The sequence below is a fragment of the Anas platyrhynchos genome, chromosome 6 (genome assembly GCF_047663525.1).
Source record: "Anas platyrhynchos isolate ZD024472 breed Pekin duck chromosome 6, IASCAAS_PekinDuck_T2T, whole genome shotgun sequence".
NCBI lineage: Eukaryota > Metazoa > Chordata > Aves > Anseriformes > Anatidae > Anas > Anas platyrhynchos.
In genome coordinates this window covers 38,070,049-38,096,949 of record NC_092592.1, presented here as the reverse complement: position 1 = coordinate 38,096,949, position 26,901 = coordinate 38,070,049, and the positions used below count along the sequence as shown (strand labels likewise).

Below are 26,901 nucleotides of genomic sequence, written 5' to 3'. Positions count from 1 at the left end.
CAATGAATTCCTTGAATCTGCACCAGTCAGTTTTTATCCTTCCTTCAAGACCCAGAGGCCACTGGAAAAATCTTTCACATGGCTACACTTTTCTGAATATATTTAGCCAGTAAATTATTTGCCTTCTGAACTAGAAGAACCAATAGTCATTTATGTTCTAAAAATGGTTTGTTTTACTTATTTTATGAGTTAGGTCTGCTATAGTAGCAAAGCCAAAGGACATTTAATTAAGTTATATTTGCTTTTTCATGATCTTTTAGCTTTAGATTATAAATCACGAATCAATGAGTACTTAATTTCCTCATATAGCATTAAAAGTAATTGCTTCATAAATTTGTTTTAGTAATCCAAATATTTGCACAGAATGCAGCACAAAGAAGTTGTTTCATTGATGAGACTCCTCACTTCCCTTTTCCCTGTTGGAAACAAATGGGGTTTGCTCATTTTGGGTCCAGTTCTTCATGTTACAGAAGGCTCTGAATACCAGTGGTAGTGCTGCTATTAAATATTTATGTCATGCAGATTTTTTTTTTTGCTATTGATTTCCTTGGCACTTGAATTACAGTGAACTTTTCTCTCTAAACTCATCTGGCAAGCGGAATCTTGTGGGTAGGTCCCTGATCCGGTGCAGAGCCATAGAACAGCCATTAGCTACAGACACTTCTGCTTCTGTTCCAAAATCCAAGCCCAGATGTGAAGATGTGCGTAGATCCTTGTGTATTAGATACCGCATTCTTGGCCTTGAGTTTCCATTTAGCAACATGGAGCAGAGAAATTCTTCCTGCATCACTCACCGTGGCAATGTACCATTTGTGTAGGGAACCAGATGTTCAAGAACTTACTTACAAACCTTCCAATTGTACTTACATATGTGAAGCACATATAATGCATGTATGCATTGGCTCCTGCTAGATTACAATGATTTGTTACCAAGCATTGCTGTTTTTCCCAAGTAGAGGATTATTTTACTAAGTTGTGGGCAGCATGCTGGAAGTCGTAGTCATTTTTTTTAAAAAAGCACACAAAATGTCATCGTAGTGCAGTGATCTAACCCATATGCAGCTCCATGTGAGCACTTCTTCAATTAAAGGCTTCATTTGAATTGGAAAGCTTCTGATTATGTTTTCTGATAGAAAGAGGAAAAAATTGCCAGCAGCTGTTTTACAGAAAAGGGTTGGCTTTTCCAAGTTCCTGAAAGGCTCGACTGATGCCTAGTGTCATACTTTGAATGCCCCTCATTTGGGCTTCATGGGGTTTTGCCTTCCTTCTGAAGCTACGAGGGTGGAAGACAGTGAAGTAATGTGCAAAACCATGCAGGACTGGAGCCTGTGAGGAACAGCTGAGCTCCTGCATCATCTGCTTTGCATTGCTCCTATGGCATGGGAAGCTGAGGGCATCCTAAAAAGCACCTGAGGAGTGAGGGGCACTCCTGAGACCTGGCCAGCAGCATCCAGCTGGAGCTGATTCAACTCTTTTGGGGATCAGCACAGCCCAAAGGAGCTTCCTCCAGGTGAGTTTCCAACAGTTTATGCAGGTATCCTTGTGAAACCATCAGTCAGGTAAAGTCTCCAGCAGAGAGCAAAGCAATCTGGGCAGAGCGAAGGGGAAGGTAGGAGGAGGTTGCAGGGGAGGAGGTAGCTGAGAGCTGACGGGGCCACAATTCCCTTGTGCCTGAAAATGGTTTTGTGAAGGAAGTGTTTTATTTCTTTAACGCAGACGTGGGTGGCAAGGAGGGGTCAGAAAAAGAGGCCTGGGGTTAGAAACAACTGTTATATTGGAAGATCTTCACTGGAGTGCAATGGAATAATCAAGATTTATTTATAAAATATTGCTATTAAATAAACATTACAGAAACTTTCGAATATCAAGCTTATTTATAGCTTTAGGCGTGAAAACCCACATTAGTATGTTGAATTATATGAGTTCACTGCTGCCTGCTAGCTGACAGCACGTCAAATTATTTGCAAATATTTTCTGGAACAGTAACCTTGAAGGATGCCAGCACCATTCAGTGTAACCTTATCACGAGACAGGGACCGAGTGATGAGATGAGGACTGAGGATACAGAGTTTTTAGCAGTGAGCGACCTCTGACTCGCTGCCTAAAAACAGAGTTCACGTGGTACCTCCCTCAGCAGAAAAGCTGCTTTTTTGTCTCTGACATTTGCGCTGATTCTGTGCAGGGGTTTTGGAAGATGGTGTGAGTGATGTCTAGATGAGAAACTGCTCTGGGCAGGAATTTGAGAGTACATTAGTCACATTTAAGTGGGTTTATCTCCTCCAGCCTGCAATACCAAGCTTCTGTGAAAATTATGTAATCATTTTAACAAAGTGTTCTGTAATTGACATGAAAAAGGCAAAGTAAAATAAAAATGAATTTCCCTGTAAGCAGGAAGGTTCATTCATTTTAACTGCAATCTGCAAGAGGGAAAAGGGAAAAAAAAATCCCAAATGCAGGCTTTTTATGGAAATTGTGGCCTCGTTGAAATTATAAGCTTTCTGCTATTTAAATGAATAATGTTCCCTAACACAGACTATTTTCTCATTTAAAAGTCTGTTGGGGTATAATTTCATCCTTTTACTGTCTGCTGTGTTTTAACTTACAGCAGCCTGACTAAATATTGTATTTTCTACCCATCAAAAATTGTCAGCATAGTTTGTGCAACAAGCATTTGTTGCTCAATTAGGAGGCTCTGACGCTGAAAGGCAGCCGTCTCCACCAGCGTGTAAGGCGCTCGTCACGTGCAAAGCAGGTGGCACGAAATGCACATTTTGTTGCCTGGTGATAGCCAACGGCGAGGACGCCTGCTTGGGCGCATGAGGAGGAGTGGGAGGGCATACGAGTTGCCGTCCAAGTCCTTGCACATCTCCTCTGGGCGAGATCCAGAGAGGCCGGCCAAGTGCCACAGTGGCCGTCCTCACCTCCAGGAGGGGAAGGAGGGCGAGTGACCAGCTCTAACCCATGCCAAGCAGAAGAGCCCATCCAAACCCAGGTGGCTTTGGCACCCTGAACAGGTTCGAGGGCTCCCTAGGGTGCAGAGCATCTTCCCACCAGCTAGTTCAGTCCAGCAAGAGCAGCGAGCACCTTACATCCTGATCTGCATACCCTACATGCTCCCAGATCTTATGCTGTGGCTCCCAAACCTGGTCTAGAAATAATGATATGTGAGTAAATACACACGCTCAGCTTTCTTTGCCTTCCAGTTTCCAAGCTGTTTAGTACGCACCTGGGTCACATCTTCATGTTTTTATCCAGAGCCGTGATGACTTGCCACTTACTTTATGGCTGCTGTTAAAACAAATGCTGAGGTTCTCACATACTTACCTGGCTAGGAGTTGGGTCTCTAAAGAGCCTACTAAGAGACTCATGGTAAAACTGTGAGAGCAGGCAACTCACAGCATAAATTACCTGCAATCTTTTGAGGGCATCTTCGTTAAGCAGAAGGACACAGTAGTGAAAGATATTTAATGACAACAAAAAACGTCTTGCATCAAAGATGCAGTTAACCTTGACAAATAAGTGTGAATCCTCTAAGGAGCAATAAAAGTGCTCACCTATTTTATGTCTGTCGGTCTGTCATTTAGATGCTGGTGCTGGTGCATGCTCCATCAATTCTTACAATATTTCCAGTGGCGAGGCCAAGTGGTTTATAAAGTTTTACATGCTGCCTGGGCGCGGATGGAATTACAGCTGTGGCACCTCTCCTGCAGCAGGAGCAGTGTCCCCAGTGGTTGCTGGCAAAGCACAGGGACCCACACGGACACCAGGCTGCCCAGCAAGAACAGCATTACTGAAACATGGTTTAGCAACTGGTACCAGGAGCATCCTCTGCTTATTCCCCATTGGGGAACACCACTGGATCTCTACCAGTTATTTCTTCTATGGACTCCTTATCCCACCTACAACTGAGAGGAACTATCACCCCCGCCTACAGGGGACTAGGAGAAAGCACATGTAAGTGGCAATAACAGTGGGCATCCAGATTGCACCAAGAGGCAGGACTGGGGCAGATAAGATACAAGAGAATACCAAGAGCAGCGACCCCACGTCCATTGCCATTCACCAGGGTGCAGGAAGGGATTTGTGCTCCTGCTAGCACAACTGTTTTAAAGGTCTCTCAAGCCTGCAGGTTTGCTTCCTGGTGTCCTCACTTCTCTGCATTTACAAAAGAAGTGCAGTTCAAACCCTGCTAAAAGCTTTGGGCCAAACCAGGCCTGAACTCGACAGTCTCTGTGGCTGCAAGTCTACTGAAGGAGGCAGCTGGCAGAACCAGCCTAATTACGCTCTTTCAAGCTGCGACTGAATTCATCGAAGCCAAAGCTGCAGTGTCCCTGAAATGTCCTCTTCATTCTTTCCAGCACTGTTAAGCAGCAGAGAGTCTCCTCTCTTCAGGTTTATTTAGCGTGGCCCCAGTGCTGTAGGAGATGTTTCTGATTTACCTACCTATGCCAGCTTAGACCCCAGCCTGGCTAACACAGAGACTCCTCCAGAGCTGGGCGCACAATTCTGCTCTTCTTGCCTCTGAGGTCTGGCCTCTGCTGTGTTGAATGGACACAGAGGGTGATTCACGTTGTTAGATTAGTTTTTGTCCAATGCATTTTGGCTTGAAACAGCAGTCTAACAGTTCTCGGGCTGCACATCCGTCCTGCTAATGCCCTTTCTGTGACTGATCGTCCTCTGGGTGCTCCTGAGATGCAGGGAGAGGTGAGAGGGAGCTTGCCTTCCCCTTGCCGAAACACGCTCTTAGGGGTATTTACTTAGTTTTGGCTTGAAATCTTATTCTTTTGCTTGTTGTCACTGCTCCCAGCAGTTTGTTTCACCTCTTATCTTGCTAATGCGAAGTTTGAATAAAGCCTCTTAAGAAGCAGCCCGAGTACGTGATAAATAGCAGCCTTAGGAGGCCACAACCAAGTACTTTCAATTCTTGCCTTTTCTATTTTCTATTGTTTGTACTTAAGGATACATTATAGACTTTATGGGCCAAATTCATCCTATTCAAATGAAGTTACCTCAGAGACATGCTTGGCTCTGTTGCTTTAAAAAAACAGATAATCCCAAACAGCAGGATAATTTTATGACCACTAATTACATTTGTTGCTATGCAAGCTAAGATAATGATAAGAGTAATCGTATCTCATGCTTCAGGGCATACGCTCATCACCTGTGGACATCAGGAAGGAATTTTTCTCCCCATGTACAGAACTGTTCAATTAACTAGATGTATTGTGGTGGTTTTGTTTTCTTTCTGTTTTCTTCCTCTGAAGCATCATCTATTAGCTGCAGCCGGAATAGGTATACCAGATTAGATTAACCGGCAGTCTGATCCAATATGGGTATTCCTAAATCCCCATACTGGAAAGTAAAATCAGCTGAAGAAAAAGAATATTCAATCTGTTATAATTTGGAAACAGATTGTTTTTTTAAACGTCTGAATAGCCTGCCTGTAACCGAGGTTCAGAATGCAGCAACGCGGAGCTTTCGGCTGCAGGCCACCTAAAAACCATCACTGCGAGTGTCCCAGTTTGAGCAAACTTGGAGCATCGCTCTTCTTTTTCGAGTCTGCAAGTAGCATCTGCATTCGAGCACCACTGGGTCGTAAGGATTATGTTTGTGGCTACCCGTCACGTTGCATTAGAATAGCCAGCCTCAGCCAGAAAAGCAATTGAAAGGCATTGGAAATCTGCCTCACTGCCCACATCCAGGGAATAAGCTCTCTGATAATCCTAATAGAGAAGATCAAATTTGCCAAGAAAATAGAAGAGATTGTTTGTATTTTGCTTCGTTCTCCTCAACTATCTTTCTGCTCCTTACAAGACTTAATCAACAGCTAATAAACCTCAGCTTCTCTGTGCACAACAGAGTATTGTCTTCCTTGTACTTGTGTTGGGACTGGGATTTATCTGTTATTGACTTCATCCCTTTCCTAGCCTTCCCTTTTGTTTGGTACCCATTCCCCTTTTCTCACTAGCGCTTGCTTTATTTTTATCTCCAGTAAAGCAGGTCTGCCATTTAATTAGTAGATTGGCCTCTACCTGAAGCCAAATGAAATGTAATCTCTCGCCGACCTGCATGCAAGGTGGAAAATCCACGTCTGGAAGGTTTCAACATTTGTCTTTGCTCATTTGGGGACAAAATCAGAAAACTTCTCACTTTATTTCAGAGAGAGAATTCTGAAAACAAAATGCTTTGGATCTGTCAAAACTTGTTGGGTCTTTCTATATTTTAAATGTAGAAGTGAACCAATCAAAAGGAAGCCATTTCAAAGCAAAACAGCAGCAGCTCTTCATTATTTCCCCTGGCTTGAGGTGGTGATGGACTTAATGGCACTGTATTCAGATGCAGCTTTTGATGGTGGATGAGAAGATGAATTCCTCAAAAACCACACCAGATCTGCCCTCTGATGCTACACTAGTGTGCTGTGAACGATGTCCCTTGGGGCTGAGTGGCTGGGAAGGAGAGGGCAGAAAAACAGCTGCTGGGGAGCCGCCGTGGTGCCACGGTGCCATGGGCTCGGCCCCTGTCCCTACCGAGTGTGGGAGAGATGTCTCTCGCTCGTGAATCGTGAGATATGGCTGGTCTTAACGTCTATATACACTGGTGCTATTAGCTGTTCATAAAGCTATACGGCCCTTTAAAAACATCCAGCTACAGGTATTTAACTCTCTTGATTTGTACAATAAAAATGAGATTGGGAAGGGTGTCAAGCCCTTCCCCAGGAATCAGCTCCACAGCTGCAGGATGCTGCGCTCCCTGGTGCTCAGCATCCCTACGCATGGAGCCAGCAGCACCTGAATAAGCCCCCTTGATTCCTCCAGAGAAGAAAGGCATCATATCGTAATCAAACAGCACAGGTCAGCGTAAGCCGTGACAGCTTATTTTCCTTGCCGAGCCTGCACTGCACAAACACCTATCTGTCAGCATTCGGCTGGTTTAGTTCCAGGCAAAATGACTTGCTCGCCATCCAATCTGGCGTGCTGGCAGTGCAGGAATGCAAACAGCCAGCCCTTTGTGTTCACCTGGAGTTTTATTCCCTTCATCAATAATTGCTAAAAAGACAAGTGAAATTTTTCATACGTTGATTCTGGAACTATATCACAGCAGTGCTTTTGTTTGATCAATATTGCTAAATGTTTTCCGTAGCTTGGAACAGCATAAAAATTACAGCCTTGCAAATTACACATATGCCTCATCCTAACTTGACTAATTCCAAAAGCTACTTGTGAGACACACCATATTCACCATATTCCTTGCAGGTTGTTCAAAAAGAGTGGACCAAACTATTCTGTTTCCATCAAAAATAATGGCAACATCCTCAGTACCTTGAAAGTAAAATTCTCCTTAGCTCAGACTTGCCCATTTAAACCCTCCTGCACAAGGAGACCATTTGAACATATTAACTAGGCAGAGCATGGACCTATCAGATCCGCAATATCATAAATCCTGCTGTTCCCAGGGTCTTTGGCATGGCAAGGTGCCATCAGTCCTACCTCTAACTGAAGGCTGCTGAAGCTGAGTGTGGGTGTACACCACATATTGCTGAGGCTGGCTCCAAGGGATGAGTTCCCTATGTCCCGGGTTCTTCTCCAAGCTCAAAAACATAGGATCTCCACATAGTTCCCTTACCTTTGTTAATAATTCAGATCCAAAACTCTGTATCTGGCCCAGCTCTAGTTTCTAAGGTTGCACTGCAAGGAGAGAACATGGAGTTAATTATGGCACACGGAGCAAGAGAAACAATTAGGAAAGTTAGGAAAGAAGAGTGAATATGGGTCTGGAAGAGAGGCGACAGAAAACACCAAAGAAAATGAAGTTACCTCTGCAACAAGAGGCAAGAAATCAAGAGGGACTTCAAGGAAGTGGAAGTTGGTATGAGTAACACGCACAGTCAGGAGATGATGACTTAAAAAAGAAATAATGAAGAAAGAATTAAACAAGATTGCAGAAGAGGGATGGAAGGAAAGCAAGGAAGAGAAAAACAGCTCATGGTTTCCAAAGGAAAGAAAAAGAGTGAATTTATCACTGGAAAGAGGAAATAAAAGAACCAAGTGGGAGAGCCAAATTGCAGGGGAAGTAGAAGAGTTGGGATTAAGGTGACATTGAAGTTACGTGTCTTTAAGTGGGAAGGCTCGTAGAGTTACCAGCTCTGACAAAGAAAGTCTGTTAGGAGGAAGGAAAACAGCTTTGTTCCAGCGAAAACAGATCTGAGATAACAGCAGGACATTTAGCAGGAAAAGAGAGCTGAGGGAGAGAGCTGGAGATGAGAGAGAAAAGGAGTAAATTGGGCAACACAGATAATGCCTTGGGATTGCTGGCCTTAAACCCTGACTTCTTGGGAGAGTTCACGCTGAAGCAGTGACTGCATCCTTTTATTTTATTTCATTTTATTTGGTGACCAAGAGCAAAGACAGGATGAGAGAAGAGGTTTGCAATGACAAGGAAAGCTCTTCTGTTCATCAAGTTACACTCTCAGGCACCCAGGAGCAGTAAGAGCACTAGACTGTGCGGAAGAGGCAGATCAAACAAAATAAAAAAAAATCTGTTTACATGTGGCAACAAACAAACTTAAAAAATCTTAAAAAAAAATAAAATAAATCTTAACAGCAGCTGGGAAAATCAGATCTCCTCTTCTTACACATGGGAAGTGACAGTGCCCGGATTCAGGCACCCTACGGACGCTGGCATGCTAAATGGCAATTGTTGGTGCTGGGTTCCTGCGTACACCCACATCTATTACGTTCTGATGTTTAATGTTCACAAACCATTAGATACATGTATATTTATGGTTTGATAATCAGCTGTCATTAACAGATGAGTAAACAACATAATGTTCATATTTAGGAGGAATATGCAAACTAAAGAGAAATTGCCAACTCCTAAGAACATTTATTTTCTCTACACTTAATGGGGGGGAAAGGAGGAGGAAATACTCTGTCTGTAAATTAATTATGGGATATTGGCAATGCCTCCACTACTGTGCAACTGTAATTATCTCATCTCAGTGCGTGGGACTATAGTCACGCGCCCCCAGCTATTCACATCCATGGGAGTTCAGAATATACCCATCAGTGTACATAGCCTCGGTTAAATCAGTTTTACTGTCTCTGGATTCCAGAGAGCAGGGAAATCACGGCTGAGCCAGGGTGGTGAGGCCTTCTGCTCTACTCCTTCTTGTGAATCAAATGCGTTTCAAACTGCAGGAGAGGGTGGCAGCTTTTCCCCATGGGAACTGCCAGTTTAAGGAAAGCTGGTTGATTTGAATGGGGTTTTCACGGAGTTTTGCAGACCTCCTCTGTTGCCTGACAGATTTCCTGTTATCCATCAGCTAAGAGCAGGAAAGACCACAAAAACACACCCCCAGCTCCTCCACAAATGTCCCTGTGGTGAATGTGGTCTGATGCGTCGCTCCCTGGTGATGTCCTTTACAGGTACTTTTCATCCAAAGACACAGTATGAAAGGTATCATTATCCTATTTTTACAGATGAGGGAAACTGAGGCACAAGGCAGGACGGGATTGACCAAGGTAGGAGACAAAAGAAGCAGGGAATTAGAAGGAAAGGCCAGGTCTGGAAAGAACAAACCTGCAGCGATGAGAAGACACTTCACAGGACATGGCTGAGAGAGCTGGAAGAAATAAAAAAGTGTCCAGCTACAGATGAAGCTGGAACAGAGTCCAGTCTTCTGACTGTCATTTCCTCACTCCCCTACCAGCCGGCCCATGTGCTTACAAAATGGTACATACATTTATAACACATATGGATCCTTGACAAATAGCAGATTAGCATTAGCAGTAGTTTCCTGGACAATGTAGCTGACTCTCCCCTTCGCTGATTCTTCCCCTGCCTTATAAAATTAGAACATTTTGCAATCCGTTTTATAGATGAAAACAGATCTTGTACAGATGCAACACTTTGGCATGTTACTGCACCCGTGTTTTCAGCGTGGGACAGCAGAGCCTCTCCAGCTGCTAAGCATCAGCCCCTTCAGGAGAACCAAATTCACTAATCTGGTGCTTCCTCCTGCCCATAGCCAGGCTTATTGGGGAGGATTATCCCGTTGTCCAGGGGTAATTTTCTCAAATAAATGGGTCAAAGCCTGTGCTGGCTCTCCTCCTGCAGCCCCGCTGAGTTCAATGGCTTTGCTCAGAGCACAGCCTGGTTCCTTGTTTCCATCTCAGTCCCGGGGCCGCGGCTGAATAACTAGAAGTGGCAGGTGAAGCCGAAGGTTTTGGCTTTGTTTTTCCTAAGGAAGAGACGAGTGCAGCAGAACAACATATGGTACGCTGCTTGGCTGAAAATGATTTAGTGGGAAACTATTGCCTCATTTCTGTCTCTGTGCAACCACATACACTAATGTAGTGGTATAACTATTAATCTAATAAACTGCTAATATTTATTATTAATTGAACCGTTTAATCTAACAGTGGATTAGGGGAAGGAAAATGTAGGATTTAATGGCTCTGCTGATTGATATAAATTTTAACAGTGAGGACAGGCTGTATAATATAAATTGTGTTTCTGCTGCTGATAAATACCCTGTAACTGAAAGAAACTGTACTCAAGCAAAACTTGTACTGACTACCAAGAGGTAATATTTCGTTGTTGTTTTAGTGAACACTGCAGGACTTAACTCCAAAAGATGAGGTCACTGTTTATCACCAGTGGTTTATTATACTAACTGCAAAGAAAGTGGATGTTAGTGGTGTCTGCTTAACATTAGAGGTCATCTTACATCCGAAATAGGCCACCGAATGGATGGTATAGTGCTGATGTGATAAACTGAAGTGCAGGATAATAAACCATAATTATCGTGCACTTCTAACCAAATCCCCCGTGTTGTCTGCAAATCCATCTTTGCCAGGGCTATCTGCAGCCCAGCCACTGTTCAGAGCAGCTCCAAATTCCTAGTCATCTGTAACAAAAAGCAAGCACACACCGAAATCTGGTGGTAGACAAACATCTGCTTAGTGCTAAATCTTGCTTCCCAGGCACTGTTGCACTGGAGGTTAGGAATATTTCTCTTTGGATCAGAGAGGTGCGTCAGCTCTCTTACCTTTCAAGCCTTTGCAGTCAGAAGCACTTTTCCCACAGGGATATTAATGGAAGAGCCCAAACTTCCTAATGGGACACAATCTTGCTCTAAGCTCTTGGAGGACTTGAGATCTTAGACTTTATCATTGTGACATTTTGGGCTCTAGACAAGCTATTTTTAGAGGTTTCTTTAAAATTTGATCAGTTATAATTTTCCCTTTCATGTGAGCTCTGTAGCTAATACAATAATTCTTGGGAACATGGCAGCACACTTTCTGAGTGGAGGGTAGGTATCATGCTGCTGATTAAAAATACTCATTCAAACATTTGCAAAATATATATATATATATTTGTTGTTGTTGTTGTTGCTACACATAGGACATATGGTGATGTGACGAGGCTCACAAGGATCTGAACTTGTGTAAGTTAATGCAGCAGTTCCAGATTTGGCGCTGAGAAAATGTTGATGCCATCTTCCAGGTCTGATAAAATTCAAGTGCATGTTACTATTCTCAGCTCTCCTACCTTACGCCTCTGTGAGGCTCTTTTTTTAGCTGTCTGCTGAAAAGTCTGGTTCAGTCTACGCCTTGTAGCTCTGGCAGAGACCAAAGCATGAGGGTCTCCTTCCCCACCCCACAGTTTGCTCTCTGTTTTCTACAGATGAAGGAGACATCTCCTGTGCTTCTGATATGAAAGCAAGGAGATGTAAGAGAAAACTGAAACCTGTCTTCCTCTGCTTGGAAACCTGTCTTTGTTTTTATCTACTTCTGGTAAGTGAGCTGGGAGAAAATACATTTCTTACCCATGTGGCTTCAGGAGCTCAAGGAAAGAGGGAAATGGAAGAAACAAAAAGCTGAGGAATGAGTTAAGAAGAAAAGAAAGAATTGGTGGAACAATTAAAACGAGGTGGAAGGAAAGGAAGAGAACCTCACCAGGAAAGAGGTGAGTGCATGGTTTGCTTACCTGTTGGGGTATAAGTACCAGGAGTTTTGGCAGGATTCACTTTGTGACCTTGCCTTTGTTAGGAGCTCTGCAGAGCTGGGCGCAGTGTGGGCACGTCACTCACTGACAGAATAGAAAAAGGGAAAGAGCTCAGCAGAAGGACGGACACACTGCAAAGACAAGGCAGAGAGAGAGCAAGGGAAAGCCCTGATAAAAAAATTACTGAGATTTGAATATGGAAATCTGAAAATGGCAAGGCTCAGCAGAGTTTCCTCAGTTGCAAGCAGAAGCTGTCAGGTCACGTTTTCTGGGCGATGTTCAGAAAAAGACAAGGGGGTGCCACGTGCTGGTGAAGGGGTCGGTGTTTGGCCAGCACAACCGTGTGAAGATGCTGTGATGACTGCTTTGCATGAGGACTGATCCCATGTCCATCAGATATGCAGGTCAGCCCTGTGCATCTCCTCCACCCACAGATACTGCCAAAGGTCTGCCAGCTCCCATGGACATGCTGGACAACCTCTGGTTTGCCCCACAGCATTCATCCCCAGTTTTCTTCTTCCTTCTCTGGAGGCTGGTTGGTATTTTAAAGGTGTTTCCTTGCTTCTGGTGCTCATTTAGGATGCCAGCTTGCTTCACCATTCGTTTATTCTCATGCCCAGCAACAGAATGGGGCTGTAAAAATTTACTTTCTTGTTTACATCCACTCAGCAATTTTTAAGAAGAAAAGTGGGGAAAAACATAAGCAAAGAATCGATGCTTGCATTTAATAGTTAAGCATAAAAGTCATTCTTAAACAATATTTTTATTTCACTTTTAATGAGAGGCCAGAAATACCACTACTGGGTTTTTAAGGCCCATAAGGTGTTAGTACCCTTGTTATCTCTGATGTTCATGGTCTCTCGAACACCATTTATGCTGGGCATTATTTTTGACAATGCAGAATGGCAAATGCCTGGACTGGGATTCCTTGGAATGAATAAAAGATTTATAGCGGAAATTCTACAAGTAATATCTTGTTATAATACATTTTTGTGCTAACTGCAAGTGACAAGTGATTGCTCAAACTTGTTCCTGCAGCTACCAGGTTTTCCTCTTTAATCCTATATTAGTTCTACAGAAAAAAAATATGAAATACAAGGAGAGCTGTCTTTTCATTTATTTTATCTTGCCTCTATAGGAATATTTTCATGGTAAATTCAATATACTTTGTCCGAAATGTAAATGGAATGTTCAATATATTTTTAACTCAAGCACTGTTTAAACATTAAAATCCTCTTTTGCAAATGCCATTGTGATAGAGGTTCAAGACGTTGGAGGGGCTTAATAACTCACCGAGAGGAAAAGGGGCCAGTTTTGTAGTTAAGACTTGGTTTTAGAGGTCCAATTCCTTGCTCTGCTGCAGGCTTCCCACGGGACCTGGGCTGAGTTGCTCATTTCTGCGTGCGTCATTTCCCTGGCTGGGAGCCGGACACTTTGTGCAATGGGTGCTCGGCAGAGCAGTGGGTAGAGTGAAAAAAAAAAAAACAAAAAAAAACAGATAAAGAGATATTAAAAATTATTGCTTCTTCCTAGACACAGGTAGGAGAACTGTGTTTTCAGGATTCCTCAGGTGGGTGTTACTGCAAATCATACAGAGAAGATGGTGCTGTCATAAAATAATTTGAAATATTTTTTGTTTGTAACACAAATGAACATTATGAACAGAAGGGCTGGGAGATGTGTGCATTAGTTCAGCTATTGTCTATACAAAGTTGGGAGGCAGCATATAGACTATAAATTAAAAATAAATAAATAAATAAATCCTTCAATGAAAGAGGAAAACCACAGTGTCATCTGTGACTGGTGACGTGTCACTCCAGACTGTGGCATGTCCATATTTCCTCTACAAACCAGAAAAAGTTGCTGCACGCAAACCATGCAGACAAGCTGCCACAACGCACCAAAGCGTCGTATTTCACTTTGAGTAAAGGTTAAAACCAAACATTTCCAAGGAATGTACAAGAACCTTCACAAGGGTCAATTTATAGCAAGCTCTATCCAAACTAGATTTTCTTCTCAAGTCCAAGTCTATTTTGGCAGTTTACGTCCTGAAGGATGAATGTCCATCCCCTCCATCCCTTTTTTCACCCTAACATAAACACAGGATGTTATCTTTATTACAAAACTCGCACAGGATTTTATTTAGCTCCCGTATGAGAAGAAAAAGGGAGGAAGAGAGGAACTGGCTTGGTTCTGTGAGAGTAAAAACAAGCTGAAGGAGTGCTCAGGGAAAAGATGTAGATTGGCCTAGGGTGCTATAGCTGGGCACTCGGGGAGCGGCCGTGGCTCCATGCTCTGTTGGCTCCAGCAAGCCTCTCCGTTCTGTGCTGGAAAAACACTTTCAAATTCAATACCCAGGCAACGTCCAGGTTCTTTGTTGAGATTGCCAAAGGTGCCCATTTGGGTACCGGTGATGGTCTATGTGTGGATGGCTGCTTACCAAAACTGCATCGATAACACCTGCTGTGTCTGTCAGCTTTTACTGCTACCAGATGTAATTGGATTTAAGTGGTGACACAAGAGTATGAGACAATCTGCCTCTTAAAATGCGATCAGTAAAAACTCCTGAGCCTTGGTCCATCCTTTTGTTAATCCTCCTGCCTCTTTCAAGATTCCTGCCTTTCTTTTGGATATCTCACCCTGATTTATTGCCGTGTATTTTTTTCACAGAGCACACACCAGGACAACTCACGTCTCCATTTGCTTGCATTTGCTCTCCTTTTTCGTTTTTCTTTTCTTACTCTGTACCAAAATTTTCTTCAATCAGAAGTACTTCAAGAGCCATTAGCTTTCCCTTGCTACCCTGAGCATTGAAACAGGGGCTTCTATTTTAACTCTGTGTTCCATACAACTAAAAGCTGGGCTCATTGTTTGTACATATTTCTTGATTCTTGGCCAAAATCAATCTGTGCATGTGCTTATCGTGCTGTGACACTTACTGTTTTTTTAAAGCAGTAGTTTCTGCGACAGCTTGGCTCAGTGTCCTCCGGACAGTATCCATTTGCTGTAGGCAGACCTTTGTCCTGGCTCACAAATGCTTTGAAGCCACCCACACGCGGACCAAGGCCATCCACCACTGGTAGGTCTGTGGCATATTCTTGCCCTCGTGCCTCTTGTCTGAGCCCATTCTGCACTTCAGACTCAAACGGTGGCCCAGATTTCTCAGTCCCACATTGTTCCTTCTCTCTCAATTTTTGGGGACAACAAGAAAGAGCAGGCAAAGCAGTGGGTTGGTAAGGTTCACTTTGCTCACCAAGAAGGCTGCAGAATAGCAGTTTATCCGAAGCAGCAAATGCCATTGTGTTGTCCTTGAGCTGGGTTTCATCCCTTTTGTGAATCTGTGGTTTTGTCAGTATTGCAAACTGGGAAAACCATTATATCTTCACTTTATTCCCAGATTAGTTCCCGTGCATGCAACAAAAGCTGTTATCAGGCTTGTTTGCAGAGAAGCTGCTGTGCCACTGAGCCATGTCCGTGGGCAGCAGCTGCATGACAGCTGTGTTTAGGTCTCAGATAGCTCTGTTTTGGCTTCTCAGAATCATTCAACTGGATATCAACCTGCTTCCTCAGGCAGGTGATTCTGAATACATCACAATAACCTGGTGGTGGATATTTCTCTATTTGTTTGACTTCAGATTGAGGTTGAAAGTGCTGCTGGAAATACACTTTAGCCAAAGATTGTTTGGGTCAATTGTTCCTTCTGGTATTAAAGTTATGAATCATCTTGGCATTAAGGTGTGACCTTTCCTCTTTACACTATTATGTCACCAAAAAGAAGGCAGAAATGGAAATAGGGAGATGATTGCAATAAATTTTTCACCACTGATACAATGTCTCATGTGCACTAGAGTATTGCACTCATAAACCTCATCTCTGTTGGCACAGATCCACATAAAACTTTCTTTCTGCTAACAAAATCCTTCACTTTTTTTTTTTTTTTTTCCAGCACAACTTTCTCAGCATCATAAACCACCTGCTGGAGTGAGCCCTCTGAAGTGACAGTGCAGAGATTTCCATCCAAACCGACCCAGGCACTCCGAAAAGTTGCACTCCCGCAGTGCAGGGCCCCCACGGGACTGGTCTGTCCAAACACAATGTTTTGATGCTGTTTGTCCAGGGGTGATAGTGAATAAAAACATTTGAAAATCTAAGTGTAGGTGGTGGTGAGGGAATAAATGTCAATTCTTGATCTGTATCTGCCTTGGAAACAGTTAAATTTGCAGAGCAGAATCTCGGCACTGGTTATTTACTACAATTCTAATCTCTCACTAAAAAAAGATTTTCCCCTACAATAAAAACTCTTGAAATTAAATTTGACACATTTGAGTCTGAAATAAACTCTATTTCAAATAAAATTGTATCTTTGGAACAATATACATCAAAATACAGAAGAAAATTGCAGGGAGATTATGATAGGATTAAGCTATTTCCTGCGCAGAGCGATAGCGCTGCAGCCCTGTCAGGAGCACTTCTCCAGGCTAATGCGTTTGTTCCCCATAAAGCACAGCTCACGGAGGATGCTATTCCCTCTTTAACCTGCCAAGTGGAGTGTTGTTAAAAAAAAAATGGTGCTGCTAGGAGCTTGGCACTTGATATTTCAGCTTGTTTTAGTTTCATTGAGTTCAGGGGTACCCTCGTCTGGGTTCCCCTGGTGGGAGAGCAGCCCCCAGGGATGTCTGTGGGGTTTTGGATGCTCCTTAAGATTTTGGGATAGGGAAAGGTGCCTTAGCCAACTCCGTGATAGCACTTTTCTCAATGGGAAGGGTAAGGATAGCGGAAAGGGAACGTAGCAATCATGTCATGGGTTCGGTGTCAGGTAAAAGCCTCCTCCGTCTTGCCAACCACTTCACCCATTAATCCAGAATATTTTGTAGCATCTCACTGCTGGTGTCAGTCCATCAGGAAAGTGTACATGTAAAACAGAAATGGATACTTTAATTTTTAAATAATTTTGTAGATTTCCTGTGTTGTACAAACTCTTAGGCACATAGGAAATGGCTAGATTTATAACAAAAATTCTCTCGTCAGTGTTTCCAGACCCCAGCATTATTTCCCCCAACCTTTTTAAAGGAAGATGCAATTTCTTTCTGATGAGAAGGACGCGTCTGCACGTTGGGACTGTGCAGAGGTGCTGTCCCTAACCAAGGCAGCTGTGCTGATAAAAGCTGTGGGCATGGCTCTGTCCATGAACATTTGGACATGGGTGGGCAGGCGGTGGCATTGCTGCGGCCGTGCAGGACAAAACTTCCCCAGGGCAGCAACACCTGCACAGAGTGTGCTCTGCTTGCAGCAGGAGAGCTTTCCTCAGCCAGCCTGGTTTTCAATTATTAATAAGAATTGGACTTTCTTCTCAAAAGTGAAGACTGTGATTCATGTTGAAATGTTGAAATCCCTATTCCGTTTCTGCTCCCAAAATGTCAATATTTTGTGATGTTTTATTTTTTGATAGCATTATACATATGGCACACCATTTCACTGTGATAAATATCTGAGCATTATATCATTTTTGATAAAAGGGAAAGAACCAAAGCATGCTTACTATAATTTCTACTTAGCTGTTATTAAGAGACTAATTACCGTGAACTTTTGTACCATGATTTCATGTAACTTGTTAAAATAAAGACACACAAGAAAAAATACTGACATTCTGATTCCTGTATTTTGCCCAATCAAAAGAAAAAAAAAAAAAACACAGAGAGAGAGGAAAGAAAGAAAGAAAGAAAGAAAGAAAGAAAGAAAGAAAGAAAGAAAGAAAGAAAGAAAGAAAGAAAGAAAGAAAGAAAGAAAGAAAGAAAGAAAGAAGGAAAGAAAGAAGGAAAGAAGGAAAGAAGGAAAGAAGGAAAGAAGGAAAGAAAGAAGGAAAGAAAGAAGGAAAGAAAGAAGGAAAGAAAGAAGGAAAGAAAGAAGGAAAGAAAGAAGGAAAGAAGGAAAGAAGGAAAGAAGGAAAGAAAGAAAGAAAGAAAGAAAGAAAGAAAGAAAGAAAGAAAGAAAGAAAGAAAGAAAGAAAGAAAGAAAGAAAGAAAGAAAGAAAGAAAGAAAGAAAGAAAGAAAGAAAGAAAGAAGGAAGGAAAGAAAGAAGGAAAGAAAGAAGGAAAGAAAGAAAGAAAGAAAGAAAGAAAGAAAGAAAGAAAGAAAGAAAGAAAGAAAGAAAGAAAGAAAGAAAGAAAGAAAGAAAGAAAGAAAGAAAGAAAGAAAGAAAGAAAGAAAGAAAGAAAGAAAGAAAGAAAGAAAGAAAGAAAGAAAGAAGGAAGGAAGGAAGGAAGGAAGGAAGGAAGGAAGGAAGGAAGGAAGGAAGGAAGGAAGGAAGGAAGGAAGGAAGGAAGGAAGGAAGGAAGGAAGGAAGGAAGGAAGGAAGGAAAGAAAGAAAGAAAGAAAGAAAGAAAGAAAGAAAGAAAGAAAGAAAGAAAGAAAGAAAGAAAGAAAGAAAGAAAGAAAGAAAGAAAGAAAGAAAGAAAGAAAGAAAGAAAGAAAGAAAGAAAGAGAAAATGCAGTAATTAATTTTCCAGGCTAATAAAAGTAAAAGGAAGAAACAATGGGAGACTAGCTCCATATTTTAAGCCTACATAAGGAATTACTCCCAGTTTAGTTTACTTTTATATCCAGTTTGAAACTATTCCAGGGATAAAGTTGACACATAGCAATATTATTAATATCTTGAATTTACATAAACCTTCTACAGGCCATTCCCAGCTCAGCAGACCCAGGTTTCCATCCCACCAACATGGGAGAGCTCCACATTGTCAGCTGTTAAATTATTACAGAAATCAGAATTTCACCAATTCAGACCATGTGCGTGGGATTGCTCCACTGCAGCACAACTCCTGGACCCCTCTGGTAGCACTTGCAGAATTTATTTCCAAAAGCACTGCTCTGGTACATGATTTTGCAGGCGAGTGGTTTTGCTGAAATCAGCTGGCATGGTGGAAGTTGGGCTCGGGATTGAGCCTTGCTAAACGGTGGCATGGCAGTGGAGGCAGTGGAAATATCAGGACGTGGAAACACCACCCCACTGCTTGAGACCAGGAGGGGTCAGCATCCTGCCCAGCCAAGGGCTGGTGCTCCTAGATAAGGCAGTATCCACGCGGGACTGCTGCCAGCAGGCAAAAGCTGGTCTGGGGACATGGATTAGGGACAAGGGAGGACAGTCAGCCCATGCTGGAGGCCCCGCATGGAGGTTGCCATCAGCTACAACCATCTCTTGGTCTCATTGTGTGTGCTCAGAGCCTTATCTGCACATACCTTGCTATTCACTGACCATTTTTTGACACGTGAGTGTGCCTTTGCATGCCACTGCAGCACACATAAAAGGAAGAAGTGTGGCTCAAGAAAAAACAAACTCTTGCTCTTGACATGTGCCAAAGGCCACCCTACCCAGCCCACTTATAAATGGGCATCTGACTGCTCGTACGGGGGAATCAGACACGTTTGCCTGTAAAGGCTGGGCTTATCATTCCCTCATTGGCAGTGAAAGCTGCTGTGTCTAAGCCATACTAAGCCCTTCTAAAAGGCCAGTGGGTCTTGTAAACTCTTGCACGACGTGATGGGTGAATAATAAAAACAGGGACCTGGGAGCACTTTATGCTCTTTGATGGATTTTATGTTGTTTTTTAACAATAAAATTGAGGCTTAATTATATTTACCTATGTATTCACACTATGTAATTGGACCAGATAGTCAGATAAAACATTTCTGTCACTGCTCAGTAACTGACAGCCTGGATTCCCATTTGCTGTTGATGTACTCGATGTGTTTTGTGTAGTATCTAACACGAAGGAATGAAATCCCTACCCCATGGAATTTACTTTCTGAGCAACAGTAATTCTTGGACTCAATATTTGCTGAATTAATTAAATCCCATTTTAGGTCTGATCAAATAATCCTCCAGTTGCAGTAGATCTGTAGTGAAAATAGTCACGGTGCTTTAGGGTCAAAATTCAACCTTATAAAACTTGTTTGCCTAAAGCTGTCGTTGAAGTAGGTAAGTATTTTAATAGGCACCTTCAGCCAAAGATTTCAGCAGGTGCAGACAAGACTTTTGCTTTATAGGGCCCAGATAGTTCCTGCAGCCATCACAAACTCAGATGTTGTTTTCATCTAGTGACAATTATTTTCTGAGGAAATATATTAAACGCTTCTAAAGTAAGATTGTCTTATTCCACATCAGCATCTGAATCACTACAAATATTTGTAAATTAAGTACAGTTTGAGAAAACAAACAAACAAACAAACAAACAAACAAAACAAAAAAAAAAACTTTTGAAATAAAAGAGCAGGAGGTCAGTCCTGTCCCTGATGGTATTCTTACCTTGTAAATGTTTTCAACTGGTACATTGGAAATACTTCTCACAGGAAAGAGAGACCATCCTGAAAATGCCTCCAGCTGTCCCTTGTATTTAGTTCCTTTGTTAGTGGGCATTTAGACTGCATACTCTACTGTTAAATGTGTTACACCTGTCAAATAATAACACTTGTCATGTCCTGAGTACCAAAGGTTCGTGTACCCCAGTATTGTCTCTGTAACACCAGCCAGCAGAGGACATTTGGTGAAGAAAGGCAGCATAAGGGCAAGCACTGTCACTGCCATCCTTCCACTGGAATACACTGCCAGCTTCCAGGGCGTTTGAGGGACTTGCACAGATCTGCTGTTGGAAATTATAGTCCTAAATCAATTATTTTCATGTCCTACAGGCAAAAAGTCATCTGTTTTCTATTCCATGATTATGTTTCACTAGAGAGAGTAGAGCAGCTAACTACCAGGATCTTGCAGATAGAAGGTGCTATTGAACTGCAGTGCTGTTCAGACCACCTGGTGCATGTTGCAGCCGCAGCTTTGCTCCAGAGAAATGAGCACCGCAGTCTTTGCAAGGCATCAAGTGTTTATTGACTCCATTTTTACAAAGAAATGCAGCACAGCTAGTCATCAGCATGTGCCCCGAGCCTTGCATGCTCTTGTAAGGCTGTGTCACTTCTTGTACCATTCACATCTCGGAGTATTGATGTACTAAAGAGCAGTGTATTAAAAGAGATGACTAACATCTCTCGGATGCTTTCTTTGTGCTGTCCTCCCCTGTGTAAGCAGCGTGGTGTGTTTTATTTGGAAAGGCTTTGTTTCTGTTTCTAGTGTACAAGCTGCTGAGCCTTTATGACTGAGGAGGCAAGTTCAGAAGTACATCTTGTACTTTTAGCGGAAGGTGTTCGGATTTGTGATCGCTGTTATTTCCTGTGGGAGCTGGCTGTCAGAATTATCTATCACAGCATTATGTAGTGACTTGCAAAGATGCTATACCTGGGACTGTGGATGTTACCAACCATGCTGGCCTTTTAGCAGAAGCAGTTTGGGAAAAGATCGTGTTGAAATAGCAGTGTGTGAATCAAGCAAGCCCCTTATCTTCATCCATACACTTCTGTGTAATTAGGTGTAACTCCCCATCCATCAGGCTTCACAAATTCCAGGAACAGGTTAGGAATTAGTATCCCAGATTTACATATGGAAATCCAAAGCTGTGGAGAATCCATTATCCAGCATCACATGCGAAATAAAATACTGATTTCCTGACACCCACAAGGTTGTCCTCTCAGCCAATTAAACAGCCCTGGGTTATATGAGCATACTAATGAAGACAGTGACAGAACAGGACGGATAGGAAAGTTGCCAGTAGAAGATTCCCATAATATGCAAAAGAATACCAAGCTCTTTGTGTAACACCAGGGGACCGCACGCAGCAATGAATGAGCAGCAGCCAAACCTCACCTTAAAGATGTACATTTACCTAAGTATTAATTGATTAATTGATCACTTAGGGATTAATTGATTAATTGATTAATTTACCTAGTTATTAATTGATCAATTCTAATTTTCAGCTATGTTCCCACTGCACTGATTTGTAGAGATTAATGCTTACAATGAGCATGAGAAGGCCCAAGAAGATATTCTCACATGCATGTGCAGAGGGAAGAAGAAACCACTGACTGAGTGTTGTGCCAGCCTCTATGGGGGTGAACTGACCCCATAGAACAGAGAGGAGAGGATTTAGCAGCAAAGAGCAGGATATCAATGTGTGTTTTTTTTTTAATCCCAACTGAAATATCTGGAGCGATCATCTGTTCATTTAACAGGGCGAGCAGCTGGATGAAAGTGAGACAAACCAGAGGAACGGCGTGGATAAAAACCACTGGTGTTGATAAGGAAAAGCACGGAGCTCAAAGCCAGCCGAGCACTTTCCCATACGCCGCCGCACAGCCTGCCCTGTGTCGGGGCTCCTGACAGCAGGAGCAAAGCAGCAGAGGGAGGGAGTGAAAGTATAGCTCCCTGGTCACACATCGTGGTGGTGTTAACACGTTTCCCTAAAGCCCTTGTGCTCTGACTTGGGACTGGAAGGCTGCTTGCTGAAACCGCAGCGTGCCTCCTGCAAGAGGAGTTTGCTATCAGAGAGATCTATGTATGTTTGTAGCCTCCTTCCAATTTCTAGTGGAGAGATGTCCACATCCTAAACTCCCCCATAGTCCCCTGGCTGGCACCAAAATGTGCAATGAGGCCAATTTGGGAGCGGGTGCAGGGGCAGAGCTCCTGTCCCAGCCCGCATTTTGCTGCTCTCGGTGCTGGAGTCACAGCAACGGGGAGGTGGGAGGAAGCATTTATCCTCCTGAATAATTACCTGCGTGTAACAACAGACTTCAGTCTCCAGAGCTATCAGTCTGCAGTCTTTCACCAGCATTAAATTAACTGGGGAGGAATCTGCAAGCGCGTCTGGAGAATATATAGGAAAAGTTCAAAAGTTTAGTGCTCTGTTGAGCCTGCATGCTCACGCTGTTGGGAAGGACAATCTCTTGTTTAGGAACAAGACCTTTGAGAGCCACCTGTTTCAAAGAAGTTTTAAAAAGGAAGCAAAATGATAGCAAAATGATGATGCTCTTTCTGAAAGCCAACTTTTTTTTTTTTTTTTTTAATTCAACTACTGATGGAGGAATGAACAATGTAAGTGCTAATGCAAAAGTAGTCAGATTTCTGCTTTTTATCACTGATGTCCAACATACCACATAGCAAATACTTCAGGTCAGAATTTTTAATAGTTACTAGAGCAGAAAATAGAAAGGAAAGATAGCAAAATTTCATTCTTTGTGTGGTGTATCAAGATAAATTGCTACTTTGGCTGAGTATTGGCTGTATTGCTTTTTTAATAAAATATGAACTCCATTCCTTTATGGGAGCTCCAGTGACTGGATTTTTCCAAAGCTTCTGCAAGTTCATGTGAAAGTTATGATGGACTCTGCTGACAACCAACACGCCCTCCAACAACTGGAGCCCAATAATCCTACATTATTTATGCAAAACTCCACAGAAATGGGTCTTTAGAAATGAATCTGGTGAGCTTAATTTTACACCAATTTCCTTATCTATAGAATTATTCAATTTTAATTAAAGATGGTGTGGGTATACACTCTAGAAATACAGAAAGCACACATCACTATTTTTGTAGATATTCACAGATATGTGGAAAGCCTCATTGTACTTTGTCATGTTAAGGGTTATCCATTCTGGACATCTGAGTACAGACGTTGGAGCACTGGACTTTCACACAAAGTGTTAACAAGGCTAAGGATGCCTTGAAGATCCTACAGGCTAGATGACCTAAAGAGGAAATTAGACAATGGACTTATGGCTGAGCTGGGAGCAGATGCAAGGTCCTGCCTTCCCTCTCCACGCTGCCTATGTTGGAATGTATCAAGGAGCACCTCGGCCCTTTGGGGCAGAAACCTCTCTTCTGACTTAATTTGTACATGAGCTCTTTGTACATATTGGGTCCTGCTGGAAAGGAAAGAAGTAACAACTCTTAGTGGTGTGGTTTTGCAATATCAGGAAAAGCCATAAAACTGTTCTTTCATTTTAGCATTACTGTTGATAAATGTATTCTGATGGACTACGTGGTTTCTCATTCATGGAGATATTTAGTACATTCCTTTAATGGTTGGTGATGCACAAATCGGTTTTAATATCAATAATGAACAATTTGGATGGCATTCAGATTCAAGATCTGCCAAAAAAATTTGCTGCACGTCAGGATTTATTGAGTACAATACAATGAGGTTGCCAAAGAGGCTGGAGTTCCTTCAGCAGAAAAGTAAACAGATGGTCCCAGGAAAGTGAGCACATTCTTAAACACTGAATTGCATTTGGACAGAAATGGAGTCACATCTGCCAAGGCTTGCTGGCCAGAAGTATGGCGGAAGGGAGCCATCAGAAACTAATGTGACATTCTTCAAGCTCTTTCACTTAATATTGATATTAGTAATCTAATAGGAATGTTCCAGAATTGCCAGGTGTCCTTTTGGTTGGCCAATCTGGGGGAAGGAGACATGATTAACAGTTAGTAACTGGATACGCATATGCACTGCAGTCTGAAGTGTTCACTGCTAAATATATCCTTTTAGGTCATCATCGTCCACCTGGCCTGGAGCTAAAATGGTAGATGCTCCTCAATTCAAATAATCTGCTTCTGATTTCTGCCACCAGAAGCCAAAAGATAATCTTGCAAATGTGCGTGTCCCTCTGAAAGACTGGCTTGGAGTGAAAACACCAGACCTGGGACAGTACAGCACAGTTATTCTGGAGATCTTCTCAGGCTTAGCACAGCCAGGGGCTCAGTGTCAGGGTTCAGGAGACAGAAGGAGTAGGATGTGTCAGGAAGCACATAGATTTTATGAATCTACTTGTGCTTGTGCAGTACTTAGTAATTATAAACTGCAGTGTAAGGGGAAAGACTGCCTTGCTCTTCAGCTGCTTAAAACAGTAGAGTGGGGATTACCCAGGGTAGTGCTGTACGTGACAAAGATTGATCATCTGATTCAAGCAAAGTCTTCAGAGATGCACGATGAGGTTCTAGCTCTTGCTCTAGCTTTGCAAAGCATAAAAATGTCACTAAATCTGACCTGTGACTCAACTTCCCATTGTAATACTCACCTCTCAGGGCTCTACAGAACTGAATTCATCAGTAATATGAAATGTGTGAGGTCCTTGTATGATATGGGCTATAGGAATGCACGACATCACTGCAAATCCCAGGAAGCAATCACATCCTTGATGTGATGGAGGGGGTTGTCTAACAGAGAGCAAGGAGCTCTGTTAGCAGCTGACGAAACACCTAACATGTTAGGTGAGTTACACAAACAGAAACGTGTTAAAGAAATGCACAGGTTCCTCGTGAGACAGGCACACCTGTGAAGGTAGCATACCAGTAAATGCAGTTGAGCAGAATCTGCTCCTTCATACACACACCAAACAAGTGCAGTTCACCTATTTCCTTCCACAGGGCTGGCTGGTTTCTCCCTGGACAGAGGTTGCCATGAGCTGTGCTTGTCCCAGAGACCTCTGTGGTGTGGCTGCTCTGCCCTCTGCATTATTAGGTAGCACACGCCTTTTCCCTGACTGCCATATATCAATTATTCCTTGGGATCAAAGTGTTTCTTCCTATGGCAATGTGAAGTTCACACTGCCAGATTCATTATCTAGCTCTTCATGAAGGAGTCCTTCCTGCCTGAACATGTGAATGCATCTTCGGAGCTACCCAGCAGGAGACTCAGTCTCAGCCTCAGTTAACCTCTACCACCACTCTAGGGAGGAACAGCACATTTGTGTTTCAGGCAAGAAACCTCAAAGTGGAAATTCTCACAAACTGGTCTCAGTGAGGCTTTTCCTCTTCTACCTCCAGACTCTGCAGGGACAAATGCAGCACAAACTGATTGAGCAAAAATTCCCACTGCTGTCAGGGGGGCATGGAGGGTGCTCAGCTCCTCCGGGTGGTGCTCAGCATCCTCCCAGAGCAGCACCAAAGCAGCTCCCCTGCCAGCATGAAAGGGATGAAATCTTTCGGTAGATCACCTGTGTGCGTAATGGGGAAATGGGTAACATTTTCTAGCCCATGTTTATGCAGGAAGTCAGAAGATACGATCACAACGGTCCCTTCTGGCTGCAGAACCTATGAATATCCCTTTGTGCTTACTGGTGTGTTTCGTGTACACGTAGTGAGCCTATTTCAGCTCTGCTTCACCTCCGCTGACATCAGTGAGTTACACCAAGGATGAATTTGGCCTTGTCACCGTGTTTTGTACTGTAATTCAGTTCCTCTTTGTTTAACACTTTTGGCAGCTTAATATATTATAAGTGCTGTGTACATATAAAATGTGTTTCTTTGAGCAAAGAAAAATATGCTAATATGCATATTCCTACTTTGTCTCTTTCTTGTTACCAGTTAATCAATCACACAGAATGTTTGTGACACTTATTAAAGGGAATGAGTAGATAAAAGCACATGACTTTCATTTATGAGACCCTGATAAGTTGGAAATACAAAGGATCTTACCAAAGGGAGTCGGTGTATACTAATGGGTAGAACAAAGGACGGAGAATGAAAAAGATGTTGAATGTGTATCCCAGCTCTATTAACTCCCTTTGTGATCTTGGGTAACTAAGCTCTTCCCCGTACTTTATACGTGTGACCAGCTCCAATCTGGAGGCCATGCTGCAGTTGAATATCATTAGGCCAATCATTCTTTTAAATAAAATACTCGCGTGCAGTCAGATTTTAATTGTAATCAGCCAGAAATCCAGATTAAAATCCTGTAGCCTGGATCTGGGAAGATTACTTTTTTAGTCTGCGTTCAAATGCAGCTTCAAAAGAAAAGCAAATCCCAAATGCTGAGAATATTACTGATCTGGATTTCGTTGTTGATAGTGGTGTGGGGTTTTTTGTGTGTGTGTGCTTGTTGGTTTTGTTTTTTTCCATTTCCTTGTGTATTTAGATTGAGTGGCAAATCTGCAAATCTTTATTCTACCTGGCTGCATAGTGTAAACTGAGTAATCCGCTCTTCAGCTGAAAACTCTGAGGCTTTAGATAA

General features: G+C 42.6%; 1 long non-coding RNA gene across 1 annotated transcript; it reads left to right on the top strand.

Annotated features, from left to right (window-relative positions):
* The first annotated feature begins 11,620 nt into the window (after positions 1-11,620).
* On the top strand, positions 11,621-17,631 carry LOC140002846 (uncharacterized). The gene is made up of 3 exons (XR_011810382.1): positions 11,621-11,733; positions 11,845-11,970; positions 15,956-17,631. It is a non-coding gene; the product is annotated as an uncharacterized lncRNA (long non-coding RNA).
* Positions 17,632-26,901: the final 9,270 nt, after the last annotated feature.